The 18,408-nt window shown below is 44.7% G+C and overlaps 1 protein-coding gene across 4 annotated transcripts in view; it reads right to left on the reverse strand.

Moving 5' to 3' along the window:
- LOC134927409 (xin actin-binding repeat-containing protein 1-like) overlaps positions 1–18,408 on the reverse strand; it is a 559,013-nt gene that overhangs the window by 409,425 nt on the left and 131,180 nt on the right. The window contains exon 3 of one of the 4 annotated variants that reach the window (XR_010177631.1): positions 582–2,947. The exons of the other annotated variants lie outside the window; for them this stretch is intronic. The gene's annotated coding sequence lies outside the window, so the exon portion shown is untranslated. Of the gene's footprint in view, positions 1–581; positions 2,948–18,408 lie in introns of those variants that run through there. 4 annotated transcript variants of the gene reach the window in all.

The following is an 18,408-nucleotide window of genomic DNA, read 5'->3' on the forward strand; positions in this document are numbered from 1 at the left end:
TGTTGGGACCCGGGGCACCCCTCTCCGGGCTGGGGGTAGCGACAGACCCCCAATTTAAAGTAAGTAGGAGCCGCCGCTGCATTTCTGTAAGAAATGTAGAAATCTAGACAACCTAAAAGATGAATTTGGAACCTGTACTGCTCACACAATGATATGTATTTTTTCCATAGTCTGATACTAAACTTAAGCATAGTCTGAATCACCCTATCAGTGAGACCTTTAGCTTTTAGAATCCTGGCTTCAAGAGCCACGCTATCAAAGCCAGTTGCTGGAAAATTTAGATGAAGAAAAGGTACTTGACTGGTTAAGTGAAATATTTGAGAAAGTTGGCAAGATATAACTTTTGCCATGTCTGAGTTCCATGCTCTATAACCACTGGGATTACTGAGACACGTGTTACCTGGGTGTTGGTGTGGGCACAGATAAATTAGGTGTAGGTGGTAAATTACAGTTGAGACAACAACTCCAGTGGATCTTCCTTTTTTCTCTGGCAGCAACTCCACAAGCTTAGCCACTTCAGGATGAAGCAGAGAGTCTAGACCCATACACACAGTAAAATGACATAACGTGATAGCCTTGAATGATAGAATAATCAAATAGATTTATTAAAGGGGATCTAAGAGGGTGAGTTCAGGGTGGGTCCCTATATAGGAAATAATAATCACCATACAAATGACCAGCAATACAGCATAAATAAGATATGACAGGTATAAAACAGTAGTTAGCAATATGGTAGTAAATAGTCAATGTGCAATAGGATTATAATCTAATGCTGGTCTATCTTGATTCCAGAGAACAACAGCCTTGACTTTCCAGTGATAAAGTATAATAAACACAGTTCCACTTTTATTAGCACATTTGTCTTCAGCATTTAATAGTATCAATAGCTCAGTCCCAAAGGGCACTCTAATTAACATATAGTACACTCACAAAATGGCTTACTCTTTTTATACTAATAGACTCAGTCTTTGATTCAATAGTAATCAAACAGGGCACATATCACACTGTCAACATATTCATCTCTAGCTCAGTCTCTTAAATATTGGAGTAACTCAGCATTTCAATACACTGCCAATCTAAAGATGCTTTTTTCCTTAATCACCTTTAAACAGTTTCCATGGATCTCCACTGGGGATCCCAGTGCTGTCACACTTTACCCTATTCACAGACTCACTCTGCTGGCACTTCTGCAGTGGTCCTTAGCACACCATCAGTGGGTATTCAGTGGCCTTTGGCACCACCATATCATTGTAGCTTGTCCAGTCCTAGTCAAAGACCTGTGGCACCTCACCATGCTCTCCTGCTCTACAGCATCTCTCAGTGTCCACTACGCATGTGCAACCAGAGAATCCTCTTTCCTGATTCATGCAATGCTTTGCGGTTCCACCTACTTGGCTGCCTTCTAAATTACAGTGTCCATTGGCTCCTTTTAAAGCCAGGGGTATCTCACACTCTCTCTTTTTTTTCTGCAGCTCCCTTGGGAGCATTGGCCCTCATTCCGAGTTGATCGGTCGCTAGCTGCTTTTAGCAGCAGTGCAAACGCTAAGCCGCCGCCCTCTGGGAGTGTATTTTAGCTTAGCGGAAGTGCGACCGAAAGGTTAGCAGAACTGCTTCAAAATATTTTCATGCAGTTTCTGTGTAGCAGCAGACCCACTCCTACCTTGCGATCACTTCAGACTATTTAGTTCCTGCTTTGACGTCACAAACACGCCCTGCGTTCGGCCAGCCACTCCCCCGTTTCCCCAGGCATGCCTGCGTTTTTATCTGACACGCCTGCGTTTTTTAGCACACTCCTGGAAAACGGTCAGTTACCTCCCAGAGACGCCCCATTCCTGTCAATCACTCACCGATCAGCAGTGCGACTGAAAAGCGTCGCTAGACCTTGTGTGAAACTGCATCAGCTTTTGTGAAAGTACTTCCCGCGTGCGCAGTGCGCACCATACGCATGCGCAGAAGTGCCGATTTTTTTGCCTGATCGCTGCGCTGTGAACAACGGCAGCTAGTAATCAACTCGGAATGACACCCATTGTCACCAGAGAAACAAGTGAATGAGATAACAATCCCATTACATCAGTGGTTCCCAAACTTTTTTTGAATAATGGCACCCTAGAATATCTGCATTTTTTTTCAGGTCACCCCAAGGATAAAAGTTTTTTTTATTGCTAAATTTGAAAAAAATTAATAAGTAAATATTGCCTACCTATCATCCTTATGTTCCGTTATGTACTGGTGTACAGTTTTGCTTCTGATTGTCCACATGTTTTATGATTGGCAGCCTCTAGTATTGGTTTTGCCTATCACTTTGACCATAAATAATTTTATTTGGTCCTAAACCAACCAGAGGCACTCCTGTAAGAGCCTAGCAGCACTCCATGGTGCCTAAGCACACAGTTTGAGAACCATTGCATTACACCATCATAGCATCTACCATATATGCTTTTGGGACCTTGTTTCTGCACCTGGCTAGTTGTTTCACCTGGATTCCATCATATTTATATCTGGCTGACCCCATCTTTCTATAAGCTGCAGAAAAACCTGTGGATGAAGGAACCATTTCTCGTGGTGAAGGGCCTATTTAGATAGACCAATTCTAATTTGTCTGCTCTCAGAATGAACAGTCCTGCGAAGAATGAAACATTCCGTTCTGCCCACCAATCAGTCCTGAGGATCAGATTAATAGAAAGCTTTTTTTGTGCCTTAGTGATAAATAAGGTATGCCACAGCAGTGGCATTGTGTGGCTGGATTTTTATAACTTTTACGTACAGTGCAAGAGACAATTTGTTGAAAAAGCATAAAGACTGCCCTCAAATCTAGGACACTTAATTACAGTTTGGTCTTCTTCAGAGCCTGAAGACCCTTAAAACAAGCCTGAATCCTCAATCCTAAAGGTTGACTTCCCAGGGATCTTCATGCACAAAAGGACAGAGTTTCTTCTGTTACTGAGACCTGTAATGAAATGACACCCTTTTAAGCTGGGTATTGAATAAGATTCCTTGGAGAATTATACACTTGGTGTAAATCAACTGTTGCTTCTTATAATTAGCAATTAAATTATGGGATTCTGATATCTGAAGAGTGTCCAACACAATAGTTAGGGGCAAGGAAGGGGTACTGGCCTTGATCAGAAGATCATTTAGACACAGAAACCTCTGGATTGGTGAAGAGACAAAATAATGGCCATAAATGGTAATGCTGGTTCAGAAATTAAAAACCTGAGTATTCTCTGATAACTCTCCCAAACTGAAGGGCCCACTGGGGAAATACAGAGGTAGGGAGGAGCCCATGCTTAAGGGTGTCTCCCGAGGGGGTTTGGCCATCTACCACACAGGCTTGGCTAGCATTTAGAAAGTGCATAGTCTTGGCCCCCTGTTAAACATATACAGTAAAATCTGCTAGTGCAAGCTATGTACCCGATTAATAACAGGAATGCACTGTAGAATATACATCATAGTCCTGTGCAGTATAATATAAGCAGGAGGGAACCCTCAGGCAGTGTAGCCCACCGGGGGGGGGGGGGGGGGGGCGGGTTACCCCTGGGACCTGGTGGGCCAATCCGACCCTGGTCTGATTGAACCTGAGCCTGGGTAACCATATCCAGAGAGTCGAGAAACAAGACAGTACAGTACATTCTACACTTACAGCAGAAGGCTTTATGAAATAAAGGAATTTAAGATTGCAGGATGTCCAATGCCTGGCGGATAGCCCTGACCTGGATATTTGTGCCTGGCTGACATGTGGCATCATTTTCAAACTGACAGGAAACCTCTATATTCAAGTCTGCATTTAACTTGCATTGCTCCTGGGATAAAGTGTCTGATGCTGTCTAAGCCCCAGGTTAATCTGCCAGTGGACACTTAGGGGTATATGCAATTGCGGTCGAATTCCCGAAAATGTCGAAAAACGGGACATTTTCGCCAAAAAAAAAAATCGACAATGCAATTCAGTACTTTCCGTCAAAAAAACGGACTTTCCAAATTCGACTTTTTGAAATTCGACATTTGTCAAATTCGACATTTCTGCAATAGTACAAATGTGGCAATTCGCCAAAAGTATATTCAATTGAAGTTTGGAAATTCGACAACAGTGCTTTTAGACAGTAAATTCGTCATTTTCAATCCGCCACACTTTGGTGGCGGAATCTAATAAAAAAAAATGTAAAACATGTTTTTTTTTTTGGTGTTTTTTTTTATTGGTAATAGCATATCTATTTATATTAGAAGGGATTAGGTACTTGGTTTGTCTATTTTGGAGGCACAAGTATTATTTATGGACCATCAAGGAACAGATTATAGAGAGCACCTGGATACATTTTTTAAAGTGTGCAAATGTTTATATATCTTTATTTATTGGGCTGGTTTTTACCCAGCTCCTTACATTTAGCACCTTATGTTTATTACGGAAATTGATGTTTTGAATTGCCTAGGGCATTGTGCAATAATTGACAACCAGCATTGTCTATGATATATTTTCAAGTATTGTGTTGTTATTTTTGATTTAGTTACTTTAATCATCTTTGAGGCTGTGGGCTCTTTAGGATGTGTTTCTGTTTTCATTGCATTTGCATCTAGGGGAGCTCTATCTGGTCAGAATTGGTTAGTCATATTTAATTAATTAATTTGTTTGAGGTTACATTAAAGTGAATGCCCTTTGAATCATGTCACATGGGGCCAGGTTACTTGATGAAGAATTATTGAATTTAGCAGAAAATGCTCAAGTCAGTTTAACTGATGATGACGCAGAGAAAGTACTTTTTCAGCAGGAGGAATTCAATCAGGTACCGGCTGATAGTGCAGTAGACCTTTATTATAAATTATTAAGATTAAGTAAACGGGAAGTAGATTTAGTCCTACACGGGCAATTTTTGTCAGATTATTACCGACAAAAAAAGATCCCACGTGGATTTAGAGTCCATAATATTCCCACCATTGGACGCACCAACCCTAGTTTTTGCAGTAAATGGTGTGGTGTTTTAAATAAGTGCTCCCTAGACTTAATACTGCTGGTAGTTGAGGAGGTTGGGAATGAGTTAAAACGTACACGAACTGACCTTGACAATTTTAGGACCCACCATCAACCAAAACTTGTTGATGATAAATCTGAAAAGTGGCTTGAAAAACTTACTGCACAGATCGACCGGTACAGGACTGACTTAATAACTTTTAAGAAAAATAAGTTGGAGACTGTTCATAACGATTACCGGAGCCATACGGTATATAGATGGCTCACAGGAGAGTCCTTGAGAACATCTAGACAACGTTTCCCGGCTAATAAACATAGGACACCATTTTCTGTTGATTCTTCCTATTCATCCTCTGAAACGGAGAATAGTGAACAACTGCCCCCTAGTGGTCAGGCTTTTTAAGGAGCCCGACTGGATCCCACGGGGATTGGTGGCAACAGAGGTGGAAGAGCCGCACAAGGCGGGGCAAAAGTAAGAAGGGGAGGAAGAAGGAAGTAATGGATACCAATAATGTATTTAATCTGTCGAAATACATTTTGTCTCCAGCTGAGGAATCTGTATTGTCTTTAGGGCTTTCGTTTGTGCCTACGTTTAGGCGTGATGAGTTTGACTCTCGTGTGGAGCTATACAAATTAGGCCGCAAATTGAGACTTAAGGAATTTTTCAGAGACACAGGGGAATCTGATGTTAGTACTAACAAATTTTGTTTGACAAAATCCAGTGGCTTTGATCCGGTATCAACCAATTCAAGCATTAAAACTTTTTTAAGGATGGTTGAGAATGATTTGGATGTATCCACTAGAAAGTCAAACTATTATTACAACTTATCTTTTGAACAGAGAATGGCCATTAAGTCTTTACAAAATAACAGTGAGATTGTAATACGCACAGCAGACAAGGGTGGGGCTGTGGTGGTGTTGGACTACCAATATTATCATGATGATGTTCTAACACAATTGAGTGACACTGACACTTACTCCAAGAGAAGGTCTAATCCAATGTATGAGATAAAGTCTAAAGTGGATGCATTGCTAGCAAGAGGAGTAACTAGTGGATATCTTGATGAACACCTGGTGAGAGTTTTAACAGTGGAACATCCAGTGACCCCAATATTGTATTGTATCCCTAAGATACATAAATCGGCCGATAGGCCTCCAGGCCGGCCAATAGTATCTGCAGAAAATTCGGTACTACAACCATTAGCTAAGTATGTAGATTTTCTATTACAACCTGTGGTTGTTAGTAGTAAGAGCTACATACAGGACACTGGTGACTTTTTGGATAAGCTGACTCAAATAGAGGGTTTACCAGCTGATTGTGTATTTGCAACAATGGATGTGGCATCGTTGTACACTGTCATTCCCCATGATCTTGGTGTTCTGGCTGTGGAACGAGCATTGTCTGTTTTTGAATTCTGTGGCCCTCCAGTTGATTTCGTTTGTGACATGATTCGAATCATTCTTACACAAAATCATTTTCAGTATGCAGATTGCTTTTATGTGCAGAATGCTGGGACCGCGATGGGTTCGAATTTAGCGCCTGTGTATGCTAATATATTTATGACCCAGTATGAAGAGATGAACATCTATCCCATCTTCGGTCCCAGCATTCTGCACTATTATAGATATATTGATGATATTTTCATCATATGGAAGGGCTCCTGTGATAGTTTCAAAGACATGGTATCTAAGCTTAATGGGCTTTCTAGCCCTATTCGTTTTACATGTAATGTTCAATCTGACCGGATAGAGTTCCTTGATGTTCAGGTGTTTAGGGATGGAAATCGGATAGGTACTACCCTATACCGTAAAAGTACGGACAGGAATACATTTTTGTATTCCACGAGCCATCACCCTGATTCTCTCAAAAATGGTTTGCCAATCTCCCAGTTTTTGCGCGTAATGCGTAATAACACACAAACAGATCTACGTGAAGTACAACTTATGGAGATGGCTACCAGATTTGAGGAAAGAGGGTATGGATCTGGAATGATCAAGAAGGCCCTTAAAAGGGCACGTTTTATCTTTTCGGGTAGGCAAAAACCCACAGGTCCAAAACCGTTGGATAGAATGGTGGTTACCACTCAATACGACATCAATGCTCCCACATTTGCAAGTTCGGTGAAAAAGCATTGGCCCATTATTGCAACCGACAAAGCATTTCAAAAAGTTGCGAAGAAACCATTAATATCTTTTTCAAGAGGTCCAAATTTGAAACAATTGTTGATGCAGCCTATGAAGAATTTTAATAATAAACCAAAGGCCACTTGGCTCACTACCCGGAGGACGGGTTGTTTCAAATGCTCTGGATGTACGACATGTAATAGCATGTTAACAGGAAAAGTGTTTGCTCATCCGCACTCTGGGAAGAAAATTCCAATTAAACATCAAGTCACATGTACATCGGACTTTGTCATTTACATCCTACTGTGTCCGTGTGGACTTTATTATGTGGGCAAAACCACTACCACCTTTAGGGAAAGGATGGCAAACCACCGTCTTTCTATCCGGCAGGCAATTTTGAACCAAAAAAGTGATAAACCGGTGGCTCTGCATTTTTTTCAAAATGGACATCAACTAGCAGCACTAAAGTGCATGATTATAGACCACATCCCTAAATTGGCTAGAGGCGGTGATCGAGGGAAAAAGTTACTTCAAACTGAATCTCGTTGGATACATATGTTGGACACTAAGTCCCCAAGGGGATTAAATGAGAGTAATAACTTTCGATGCTTTCTTTAGGGCTATATTATGAAGTGACATTTCTACTTTTTCATTATTTTTTTCATTTTTATTTTTATTTTTTGTTACATATATGATCTGCCTCTATTTCGTGCCCACTGTCCTCAATAGGATTAATTAATTTTTATATATTTTTTTGTTTTTGTGTTTTTTAAATTTTTTGTTATTTATACTTATATTTTTGTTTGGTTGTTTACTGTTGATTGTCATGTTTTGCACATTGCATTTCAGGGTGGAATCATAATCCAGTAGCCATATCTGTGGGCAGACATTTAATGACATATACAATTATGTTATGTACATGGTATTTTATCATATTTAAGTTCCCATTACTTAGTCTGCTTGATCAGGTTTTTCGGATTGAATATTATGGTGTCGTCTGGTTGATAACTCTGCGCATTGTGGCCCTCATTCCGAGTTGATCGCTCGGTAATTTTCATCGCATCGCAGTGAAATTCCGCTTAGTACGCATGCGCAATATTCGCACTGCGACTGCGCCAAGTAATTTAACAATGAAGATAGTATTTTTACTCACGGCTTTTTCTTCGCTCCGGCGATCGTAGTGTGATTGACAGGAAATGGGTGTTACTGGGCGGAAACACGGCGTTTTATGGGCGTGTGGATCAAAACGCTACCGTTTCCGGAAAAAACGCAGGAGTGGCCGGAGAAACGGAGGAGTGTCTGGGCGAACGCTGGGTGTGTTTGTGACGTCAAACCAGGAACGACAAGCACTGAACTGATCGCAGATGCCGAGTAAGTCTGAAGCTACTCTGAAACTGCTACGAGGTGTGTAATCGCAATATTGCGAATACATCGTTCGCAATTTTAAGAAGCTAAGATTCACTCCCAGTAGGCGGCGGCTTAGCGTGTGTAACTCTGCTAAAATCGCCTTGCGAGCGATCAACTCGGAATGAGGGCCTGTGTCTATAGTACATTCATTGATGTAATTGATTGAATGCAAAATAATGTGGGGGGCAAAGCCTCTGTGATTCCGTGTGATGATACATGGAGACGGCAGTCTGCTGGATCTATCGCATGGGCACTATGGCAACGACCCTATTCATATGTGACATTATGCCTGGCTGGCTATGTGGATCGGGGAATGGGTCACATGACATCCATAGTCTAGCCGGACCGTGGAACGCAGAAGCGTGTACGGCATCGGCGTGACATGGATGGTCATGTGTTTGACCCGGAAATCCCCAGCGCTGTGGAACGCACGCGCGTCGCGGCTCACATCCGCTATGAAGTGTTTGTCTGGCACATGCGCAGTAGGCTGAGACGCACGCCGTTGGCAGTGGGGTGATGAACTCTGATCAGCTGCAGTGAGTAACGAGGTATTTAGTGGGCTATAAAATTGGTTTTGTGTATGTTGGATGTCTGCTCGCGGATGGCTCTGGATGGTGGAAGGTGACTGTGACTTGGTGTGCGGGTCTTGAACGGTCCACATGGGACCGAGGTCGACGGACGTACTGGTTTGATCTTTATCACATCCTTTCTATATGCAAGACACTCGTTTATGAAAAAGCATTTGATGATGCTGTATAAGCTGCATTTTATTCAATGAATTTTTTTGCTGAGCCACCACCATCAATGTGATTCCTCCTGAAATGCCCATGGTTGGGTGAAAATAAATATTCATGAGATTTTTTCATTTATCATGACTGTTTGAGTGCCTCTTTTCTATCTATCTATATATATATATATATATATATTTTTTTTTTTAAATGGAATGGTAAAAACCAGAAAAAAAATTGCGTGGGGTCCCCCCTCCTAAGCATAACCAGCCTCGGGCTCTTCGAGCCGGTCCTGGTTCTAAAACTCCGGGGGGAAAAATGACAGGGGATCCCCCGTATTTTTAAAACCAGCACTGGGCTCTGCGCCTGGTGCTGGTGCAAAAAATACGGGGGACAAAAAAAGTAGGGGTCCCCCGTATTTTTTACACCAGCATTGGGCTCCACTAGCTGGACAGATAATGCCACAGCCGGGGGTCACTTTTATACAGCGCCCTGCGGCCGTAGCATTAAATATCCAACTAGTCACTAGTCACTAGAAGCCCGAGACTGTCCCCCCCATCCAAGGGCTGCGGATGGGGGGCTGATAGCCTTGAGAAAATTGAAAGAATATTGTTTTTTCCAGTAGTACTACAAGTCCCAGCAAGCCTCCCCCACAAGCTGGTACTTGGAGAACCACAAGTACCAGCATGCGGGAGAAAAACGGGCCCGCTGGTACCTGTAGTTCTACTGAAAAAAAAATACCCAAATAAAAACAGGACACGCACACCGTGATAGTAAAACTTTATTTCACACATGTCGACACATACATACTTACCTATGTTCACACGCCGACCTCTGTCCACTTGTCCAAGTAGAATCCACGTGTACCTGTGAATAAAATTATACTCACCTGATCCAGTGTCCAGATTATAATCCACGTACTTGGCAAAAAAAAAAAAAACGAACACCCGGACCAAACGGACTGAAAGGGGTCCCATGTTTACACATGGGACCCCTTTCCATGAATGCCGGGACCCCACGTGACTGCTGTCACAGAAAGGTCCCTTCAGCCAATCAGGAAGCGCTACTTCGTGGCACTCACCTGATTGGCTGTATGCGCGTCTGCTGGCAGACAGGGCATCGCACAGCTCCCTCCATTACTTTCAATGGTGGGAACTTTGCCGTCAGCAAAGTTCCCACCATTGAATATAATGGAGAGGCTTTGCGATGCGCTGTCTGACAGCTCAGACGCGCATAGCCAATCAGCAGAGTGCCAGGACGTTGCGCTCGCTGATTGGCTGAAGAAACCTTTCTGTGACAGCAGTCACGTGGGGTCTCTGCATTCGGGGAAAGGGGTCCCATGTGTAAACATGGGACCCCTTTGAGTCCGTTTGGTCCGGGTGTTCGTTTTTTTTTTTTTTGCCAAGTACGTGGATTATAATCTGGACACTGGATCAGGTGAGTATAATTTTATTCACAGGTACACGTGGATTCTACTTGGACAAGTGGACAGAGGTCGGCGTGTGAACATAGGTAAGTATGTATGTGTCGACATGTGTGAAATAAAGTTTTACTATCACGGTGTGCGTGTCCTGTTTTTATTTGGGTATTTTTTTTCCAGTAGAACTACAGGTACCAGCGGGCCCGTTTTTCTCCCGCAAGCTGGTACTTGTGGTTCTCCAAGTACCAGCTTGCGGGGGAGGCTTGCTGGGACTTGTAGTACTACTGGAAAAAAACAATATTCTTTCAATTTTCTCAAGGCTATCAGCCCCCCATCCGCAGCCCTTGGATGGGGGGGACAGCCTCGGGCTTCACCCCTGGCCCTTGGGTGGCTGGGGGGAGGGACCCCTTGATTGAAGGGGTCCCCACTCCCCCAGGGTACCCCGGCCAGGGGTGACTAGTTGGATATTTAATGCCACGGCCGCAGGGCGCTGTATAAAAGTGACCCCCGGCTGTGGCATTATCTGTCCAGCTAGTGGAGCCCGATGCTGGTGTAAAAAATACGGGGGACCCCTACTCTTTTTGTCCCCCATATTTTTTGCACCAGCACCAGGCGCAGAGCCCGGTGCTGGTTTTAAAAATACGGGGGATGCCCTGTCATTTTCCCCCCCGGATTTTTAGAACCAGGACCGGCTCGAAGAGCACGAGGCTGGTTATGCTTTGGAGGGGGGACCCCACGCAATTTTTTTCCGGGTTTTTTTACCGTTTTATCCAGTTTTTTAAAAATCGGATCAAAATCCGTCAAATCGGCCGTTTTTCGACAGCGGGACTGTCGAATCCGTTTTTTATTGAATATGTTGAATTCCGGCACCCACTTGCCGGAATTCGACGGTCGAATTAAAAAATGGGCGAAAAATTTCCGCGATTCGCCGCTAATTGCATATACCCCTTAAGCTTACATGAAATAATGTAGTTGGGATATTTTAACATTTCTGAACAGAACCTTCAATAATGCCCTGTACATAAGAGGCTAAGTTGCTAACCCTTCTATGAGAGTTAGATATATGCAATAGAAGTATAGCGCCACATGTGAAAGTGAGGAAACAAAATAATAATCCAATACGGACAGCTATAAAACACTCCTTTAAATACTATAGGGTGTCAGCCACCCCCTAAAAATTCAGCATTAGTAAGATACTGTTTAATTTAAGATAGAAACTGGGGGGATAGGGGTCCAGGAGACCAATGGTGTTAAAATACGTTTTTAAAAATAAGAACTATGATATAATAAAAACGGAGAGAGGTAAAAAGATTTTTGTAAAAAAATTGGTTTATAATACATTTATTTTTAGGAGAAATAAAAAATTCTTTAACATATGAACACATAAATAAAAAAAAATATATAGATTTTTTTTTAAATAGTAGTATGTATAAGAAATGGAGGAGGAATTAAAAAAGGGTATATATGAGGAACGGACTATTAGAAGCTATAATAAATAATAAGAATTTACTTACCGATAATTCTATTTCTCGTAGTCCGTAGTGGATGCTGGGAACTCCGTAAGGACCATGGGGAATAGCGGCTCCGCAGGAGACTGGGCACAAAAAGAAAACTTTAGGACTACCTGGTGTGCACTGGCTCCTCCCCCTATTACCCTCCTCCAAGCCTCAGTTAGGATACTGTGCCCGGACGAGCGTACACAATAAGGAAGGATTTTGAATCCCGGGTAAGACTCATACCAGCCACACCAATCACACCGTACAACTTGTGAAATGAAACCCAGTTAACAGCATGATAACAGAGGAGCCTCTGAATAGATGGCTCACAACAAGAACCCGAGTAGTTAACAATAACTATGTACAAGTATTGCAGACAATCCGCACTTGGGATGGGCGCCCAGCATCCACTACGGACTACGAGAAATAGAATTATCGGCAAGTAAATTCTTATTTTCTCTGACGTCCTAGTGGATGCTGGGAACTCCGTAAGGACCATGGGGATTATACCAAAGCTCCCAAATGGGCGGGAGAGTGCGGATGACTCTGCAGCACCGAATGAGAGAACTCCAGGTCCTCCTCAGCCAGGGTATCAAATTCATAGAATTTTGCAAACGTGTTTGCCCCTGACCAAGTAGCTGCTCGGCAAAGTTGTAAAGCAGAGACCCCTCGGGCAGCCGCCCAAGATGAGCCCACCTTCCTTGTGGAATGGGCCTTTATTGATTTAGGCTGCGGTCATCCTACAGCAGAATGCGCCAGCTGAATAGTGCTACAAATCCAGCGCGCAATAGACTGCTTAGAAGCAGGAGCACCCAGCTTGTTGGGTGCCATCAGGATAAACAGCGAGTCAGTTTTCCTGACTCCAGCCGTCCTGGAAAAATAAAATTTTCAGGGCCCTGACTACGTCCAGCAACTTGGAATCCTCCAAGTCCCTAGTAGCCGCAGGCACCACAATAGGTTGGTTCAAGTGAAAACCTGAGACCACCTTTGGGAGAAACTGAGGACGAGTCCTCAACTCTGCCCTATCCATATAGAAAATCAGATAAGGGCTTTTACATGACAAAGCCGCCAATTCTGACACACGCCTGGCCAAGGCCAAGGCCAACAGCATGACCACTTTCCACGCGAGATACTTTAGCTCCATGGTTTTAAGTGGCTCAACCAATGCGACTTTAGGAAATCCAACACCACGTTGAGATCCAAAAAATGCCACAGGAGGCACAAAAGGAGGCTGAATATGTAGTACTCCTTTAACCAAAGTCTGAACTTCAGGCAGTGAAGCCAGTTCTTTCTGGAAGAAAATCGACAGAGCCGAAATCTGGACCTTGATGGACCCCAATTTGAGGCCCAAACGTCACCCCTCCTTGCAGGAAGTGCAGGAATCGACATAGTTGAAATTCCTCCGTCGGGGCCCTCATGGCCTCCCACCAAGCAACAAATTTTCGCCAAACTTGGCGATAATGTCTTGCGGTGACATCCTTCCTGGCTATGATCAGGGTAGGGATGACTACCTTCGGAATACCCTTTTCCTTTAGGATCCGGTGTTCTACCGCCATGCCGTCAAACGCAGCCGCGGTAAGTCTTGGAACAGACAGGGTCCCTGCTGCAGCAGGTCTTGTCTAAGCGGCAGAGGCCAAGGGTCCTCTGCCAGCATCTCTTGAAGTTCCGGGTACCAAGCTCTTCATGGCCAATCCGGAACCCCGAGTATGGTTTTCACTCCTCGCCTTCTTATTATTCTCAGTACCTTGGGTATGAGAGGTAGAGGAGGAGACACATAAACCGACTGGTACACCCACAGTGTCACTAGAGCGTCCCCAGCGATCGCCTGAGGGTCCCTTGACCTGGCGCAATATCTTTTCAACTTCTTGTTGAGGCGGGACGCCATCATGTCCACCCGTGGTCATTCCCAACGGTTTACCCGCATTTGGAAAACTTCTGAATGAAGTCCCCATTCTCCTGGGTGTAGGTCGCCCATCGGAGAATCCTTGTGGCTTCTGCCATCGCCATCCTGCTTCTTGTGCCGCCCTGTCTGTTTACATGGGCGACCGCCGTGATGTCGTCTGATTGGATCAGTACCGGCTGGTTCTGAAGCAGGGGCCTTGCTTGGCTTAGGGCATTGTAAATGGCCCTTCGCTGCAGAATATTTATGTGAAGCGAAATCTCCTTGGAAATTTCTTCCCTGTGTGACTGCACCCCAGCCCCGAAGGCTGGCATCCGTGGTCACCAGGACCCACTCCTGTATTCCGCATCTGCGGCCCTCTAGTAGATGAGCCCTCTGCAGCCACCACAGCAGCGACACCCTGTTTCTTGCTGACAGGGTTATCCGCTGTTGTATCTGTAGATGGGACCCGGACCATTAGTCCCACAGGTCCCACTGGAACGTCCTTGCGTGGAGTCTTCCGAATGGAATTATGCTTCGTACGAAGCAACCATTTTTCCCAGGACTCGTGTGCATTGATGTACCGACACCTGTCCTGGTTTTAGGATGTCTCTGACTAGAGATGACAACTCCTCGGCTTTTTCCACTGGAAGAAAACACTCTTTTCTGGTCTGCGTTCAGAAACATTCCCAGGAACAGAAGACGTGTCGTCGGGACCAGCTGTGACTTTGGAACATTGAGAATCCAGTCGTGCTGTTGTAGCACTTCCCGAGAGAGTGCTACCCCCACTACCAACTGTTCTTTGGACCTCGCCTTTATCAGGAGAACGTCCAAGTACGGGATAATAAAAACTTCCTTCTTGCGAAGGAGTATCATCACTTCTGCCATTACCTAGGTAAAGACCTTCAGTGCCGTGGACAATTCCACCGGCCGCATCTGGAACTGATAGTGACAGTCCTGTACCACATATCTGAGGTACTCCTGGTGAGGAGGGTAAATGGGGACATGCAGGTACGCATCCTTGATGTCCAGGGAGACCCTGTAATCCCCCTCGTCCAGGCTCGTAATATCCGCCCTGAGCGATTCCATCTTGAACTTGAATCTTCTGATATAAAAGTTCAAGTATTTTAATTTCAAGATGGGTCTCACCGAAACGTTTCGGTACCACAACCACTGTGGAATAGTAACCCCTTCCTTGCTGAAGGAGGGGCACCTTGACAATCACTTGTTGTGATTATAGCGTTGAATATCCACCAACACCGTCTCCCTGGCAGAGGGAGGTGCCGGTAAGGCAGATTTTAGGAAACGGCGGGGGGAAGAACATCTCGAACTCCAGCCTGTACCCCTGAGATACTACTTGAAGGACCCAGGGATCCATGTGAGAGAGCCCACTGTCCGCTGAAATTTCTGAGATGGGCCCCCACCGTACCCGGGTCCGCCTGAGCAGCCCCGCACCATGCTGTGGACCTACCGGACGCAGGGAGGACTTCTGCTCTTGGGAACTAGCTGTATGTTGCAGCTTTTTCCTCTACCTTTGCCTCTCGGCAGAAAGGATGAGCCTCTAGCCCTCTTGCTTTTCTGGGGCCGAAAGGACTGTACTTGATGATACGATGCTTTCTTTTGTTGTGGGGTAGCCTGTGGCAAAAAAATCGATTTCCCAACAGTAGCTGTGGAAACGAGGTCTGAAAAACCATCCCCAAACAGTTTTACCCCCTTATAGGGCAACTTCCATGTGCCGATTCGAGTCGGCATCGCCTGACCATTGCCAAGTCCATAACCCCCGTCTGGCGGCAATGGACCTAGCGCTTATTTTTGATGCCAGCCGGCAAATATCCCTCTGTGCATCACGCATGTATAAGACCACGTCTTTTATATGCTCTATTTTCAGCAAAATATTGTCCCTATCCATAGTTATTTTCCGACAGGGAATCTGACCACGCAGCGGGAGCACTGCACATCCATGCCGAAGCAACGGCTGGTCGCAATATAATGCCCTAGTGTGTGACTATATCTTATAGGGTAACCTCCTGCTTTCCTTCAGCAGGTCCCTTCAGGGCGGCCGTATCCGGAGACGGTAGTGCCACCTTTTCTGATAAGCGTGTAAGCGCTGTATCTACCCTATGGGGTGTTTCCCCGCGTGACCTATCCTCTGGCGGGAAAGGGTACGCTGCCAATAACCGTTTTAGAAATTATCAATTTCTTACCGGGGGAAGACCACTCTTCCTCACACACCTCATTTAATTTCTCAGATGCAGGAAAAACTACTAATAGTTTTCTCTCACCAAACACAATACCCTTTTATGTGGTACCTGGGGTATAATCATAAATGTGTAATACATTTTTCATTGCCTCAATCCTGTAACGGGTGGACCTATTTGGAGGGTACACCAGTCTCATCGACGTCGACACTGGAGTCAGTATCCGTGTCGACATCTGTGTCTGTTATCTGAGGTAGCGGGCAATTTTAGAGCCCCCCATGACATTTGAGACGCTGGAACAGGCACAAGCTGAGTAGCCGGCTGTTCTGTGTCGTCGACCTTTTATGTAAGGAGTTGACACTTTCACGTAATCCTTCCATAAGTTCAACCACACCGGTGTCGACCCCGCAGGGGGTGACAACATATTTACAGGCATTCGCTCCGCCTCCACCTCATTATCCTCCACATACCTGTCGACACAGCCGTACCGACACACAGCACACACACAGGGAATGCTCTGATAGAGGACAGGACCCCACAAAGCCCTTTGGGGAGACAGAGGGAGAGTATGCCAGCACACACCAGGGCGCTATATATCACAGGGATAGCACCTATAAAAAGTGTTTTCCCTTATAGCTGCATATATATATGTATACTGCGCCTAAATTGTGCCCCCCCCTCTCTTTTTAACCCTTTCTGTAGTGTATTAACTGCAGGGGAGAGCCAGGGAGCTTCCCTCCAACGGAGCTGTGAGGGAAAAATGGCGCCAGTGTGCTGAGGAGATAGGCTCCGCCCCTTTTTCGCGGACTTTTCTCCCGCATTTTTATGGATTCTGGCAGGGGTTAATGTACATCCATATAGCCCTGGGGGTTATATGTGATGTATTTTTGCCAGCCAAGGTGTTAATATTGCTGCTCAGGGCGCCCCCCCCCAGCGCCCTGCACCCATTAGTGACCGCAGTGTGAGGTGTGCATGAGGAGCAATGGCGCACAGCTGCAGTGCTGTGCGCTACCTTGATGAAGACTAATGTCTTCTGCCGCCGATTTTCCGGACCTCTTCTTGCTTCTGGCTCTGTAAGGGGGCCGGCGGCGCGGCTCTGGGACCGGACTCCGAGGCTGGGCCTGTGTTCGATCCCTCTGGAGCTAATGGTGTCCAGTAGCCTAAGAAGCCCAAGCTGGCTGCAAGCAGGCAGGTTCGCTTCTTCTCCCCTTAGTCCCTCGATGCAGTGAGCCTGTTGCCAGCAGGTCTCACTGAAAATAAAAAACCTAAAACTAACTTTTATCTAAGAAGCTCAGGAGAGCCCCCTAGATTGCACCCTGCTCGGTCGGGCACAAAAATCTAAATGAGGCTTGGAGGAGGGTCATAGGGGGAGGAGCCAGTGCACACCAGGTAGTCCTAAAGTTTTCTTTTTGTGCCCAGTCTCCTGCGGAGCCGCTATTCCCCATGGTCCTTACGGAGTTCCCAGCATCCATTAGGACGTCAGAGAAATATATATTAGCTTATCTTAGTCTGGAGAGTCATAGAGGAGTACCCAACGTGTTTCATCAGTCTGACTTCATCAAGGGGTCCCTTGATGAAGTCAGACTGATAAAACGCATTGGATACTCCTCTATGACTCTCCAGCCTAAGATAAGATAATGTATATATTTATTATAGCTTCTAATAGTCCGTTCCTCATATATACACTTTTTTTTATTCCTCATCCATTTCTTATACATACTACTATTTTTTTTTAAACAAATATATATTTTTATTTATGTGTTCATGTTAAAGAATTTGTATGTCTCCTAAAAATAAATGTATTACAGGTTGAGTATCCCTGTATAAACTAATTTTTTTACAAAAATCTTTTTACCTCTCTCCGTTTTTATTATATCATAGTTTTTCTTTTTAAACACTTATTTTAACACCATTGGTCGCCTGGACCCCTATCCCCCCAGTTTCTTTCCTTCTATGAGAGTGTTTGCCACAGATTCAACAAGTTCCTGGCCAATAAAAGTCTCATGACTAAATAGCAACCCCACTAAACCAAATGCCACCAGCAGACAGGGACATTTTTTTGGCAATGCTGGAGCACCAAAAAGGCTGCAGCTTCTGGCAGGCCTCTACACAATTTATGAGAGCCTGACAAAGAGTAGGTGCATAAGGCGGGAAGAACACACCTTTCCCATACTAAATTACCCTGTACAGGCATGT

The sequence above is a fragment of the Pseudophryne corroboree genome, chromosome 5 (assembly GCF_028390025.1).
Source record: "Pseudophryne corroboree isolate aPseCor3 chromosome 5, aPseCor3.hap2, whole genome shotgun sequence".
Taxonomy (NCBI): domain Eukaryota; kingdom Metazoa; phylum Chordata; class Amphibia; order Anura; family Myobatrachidae; genus Pseudophryne; species Pseudophryne corroboree.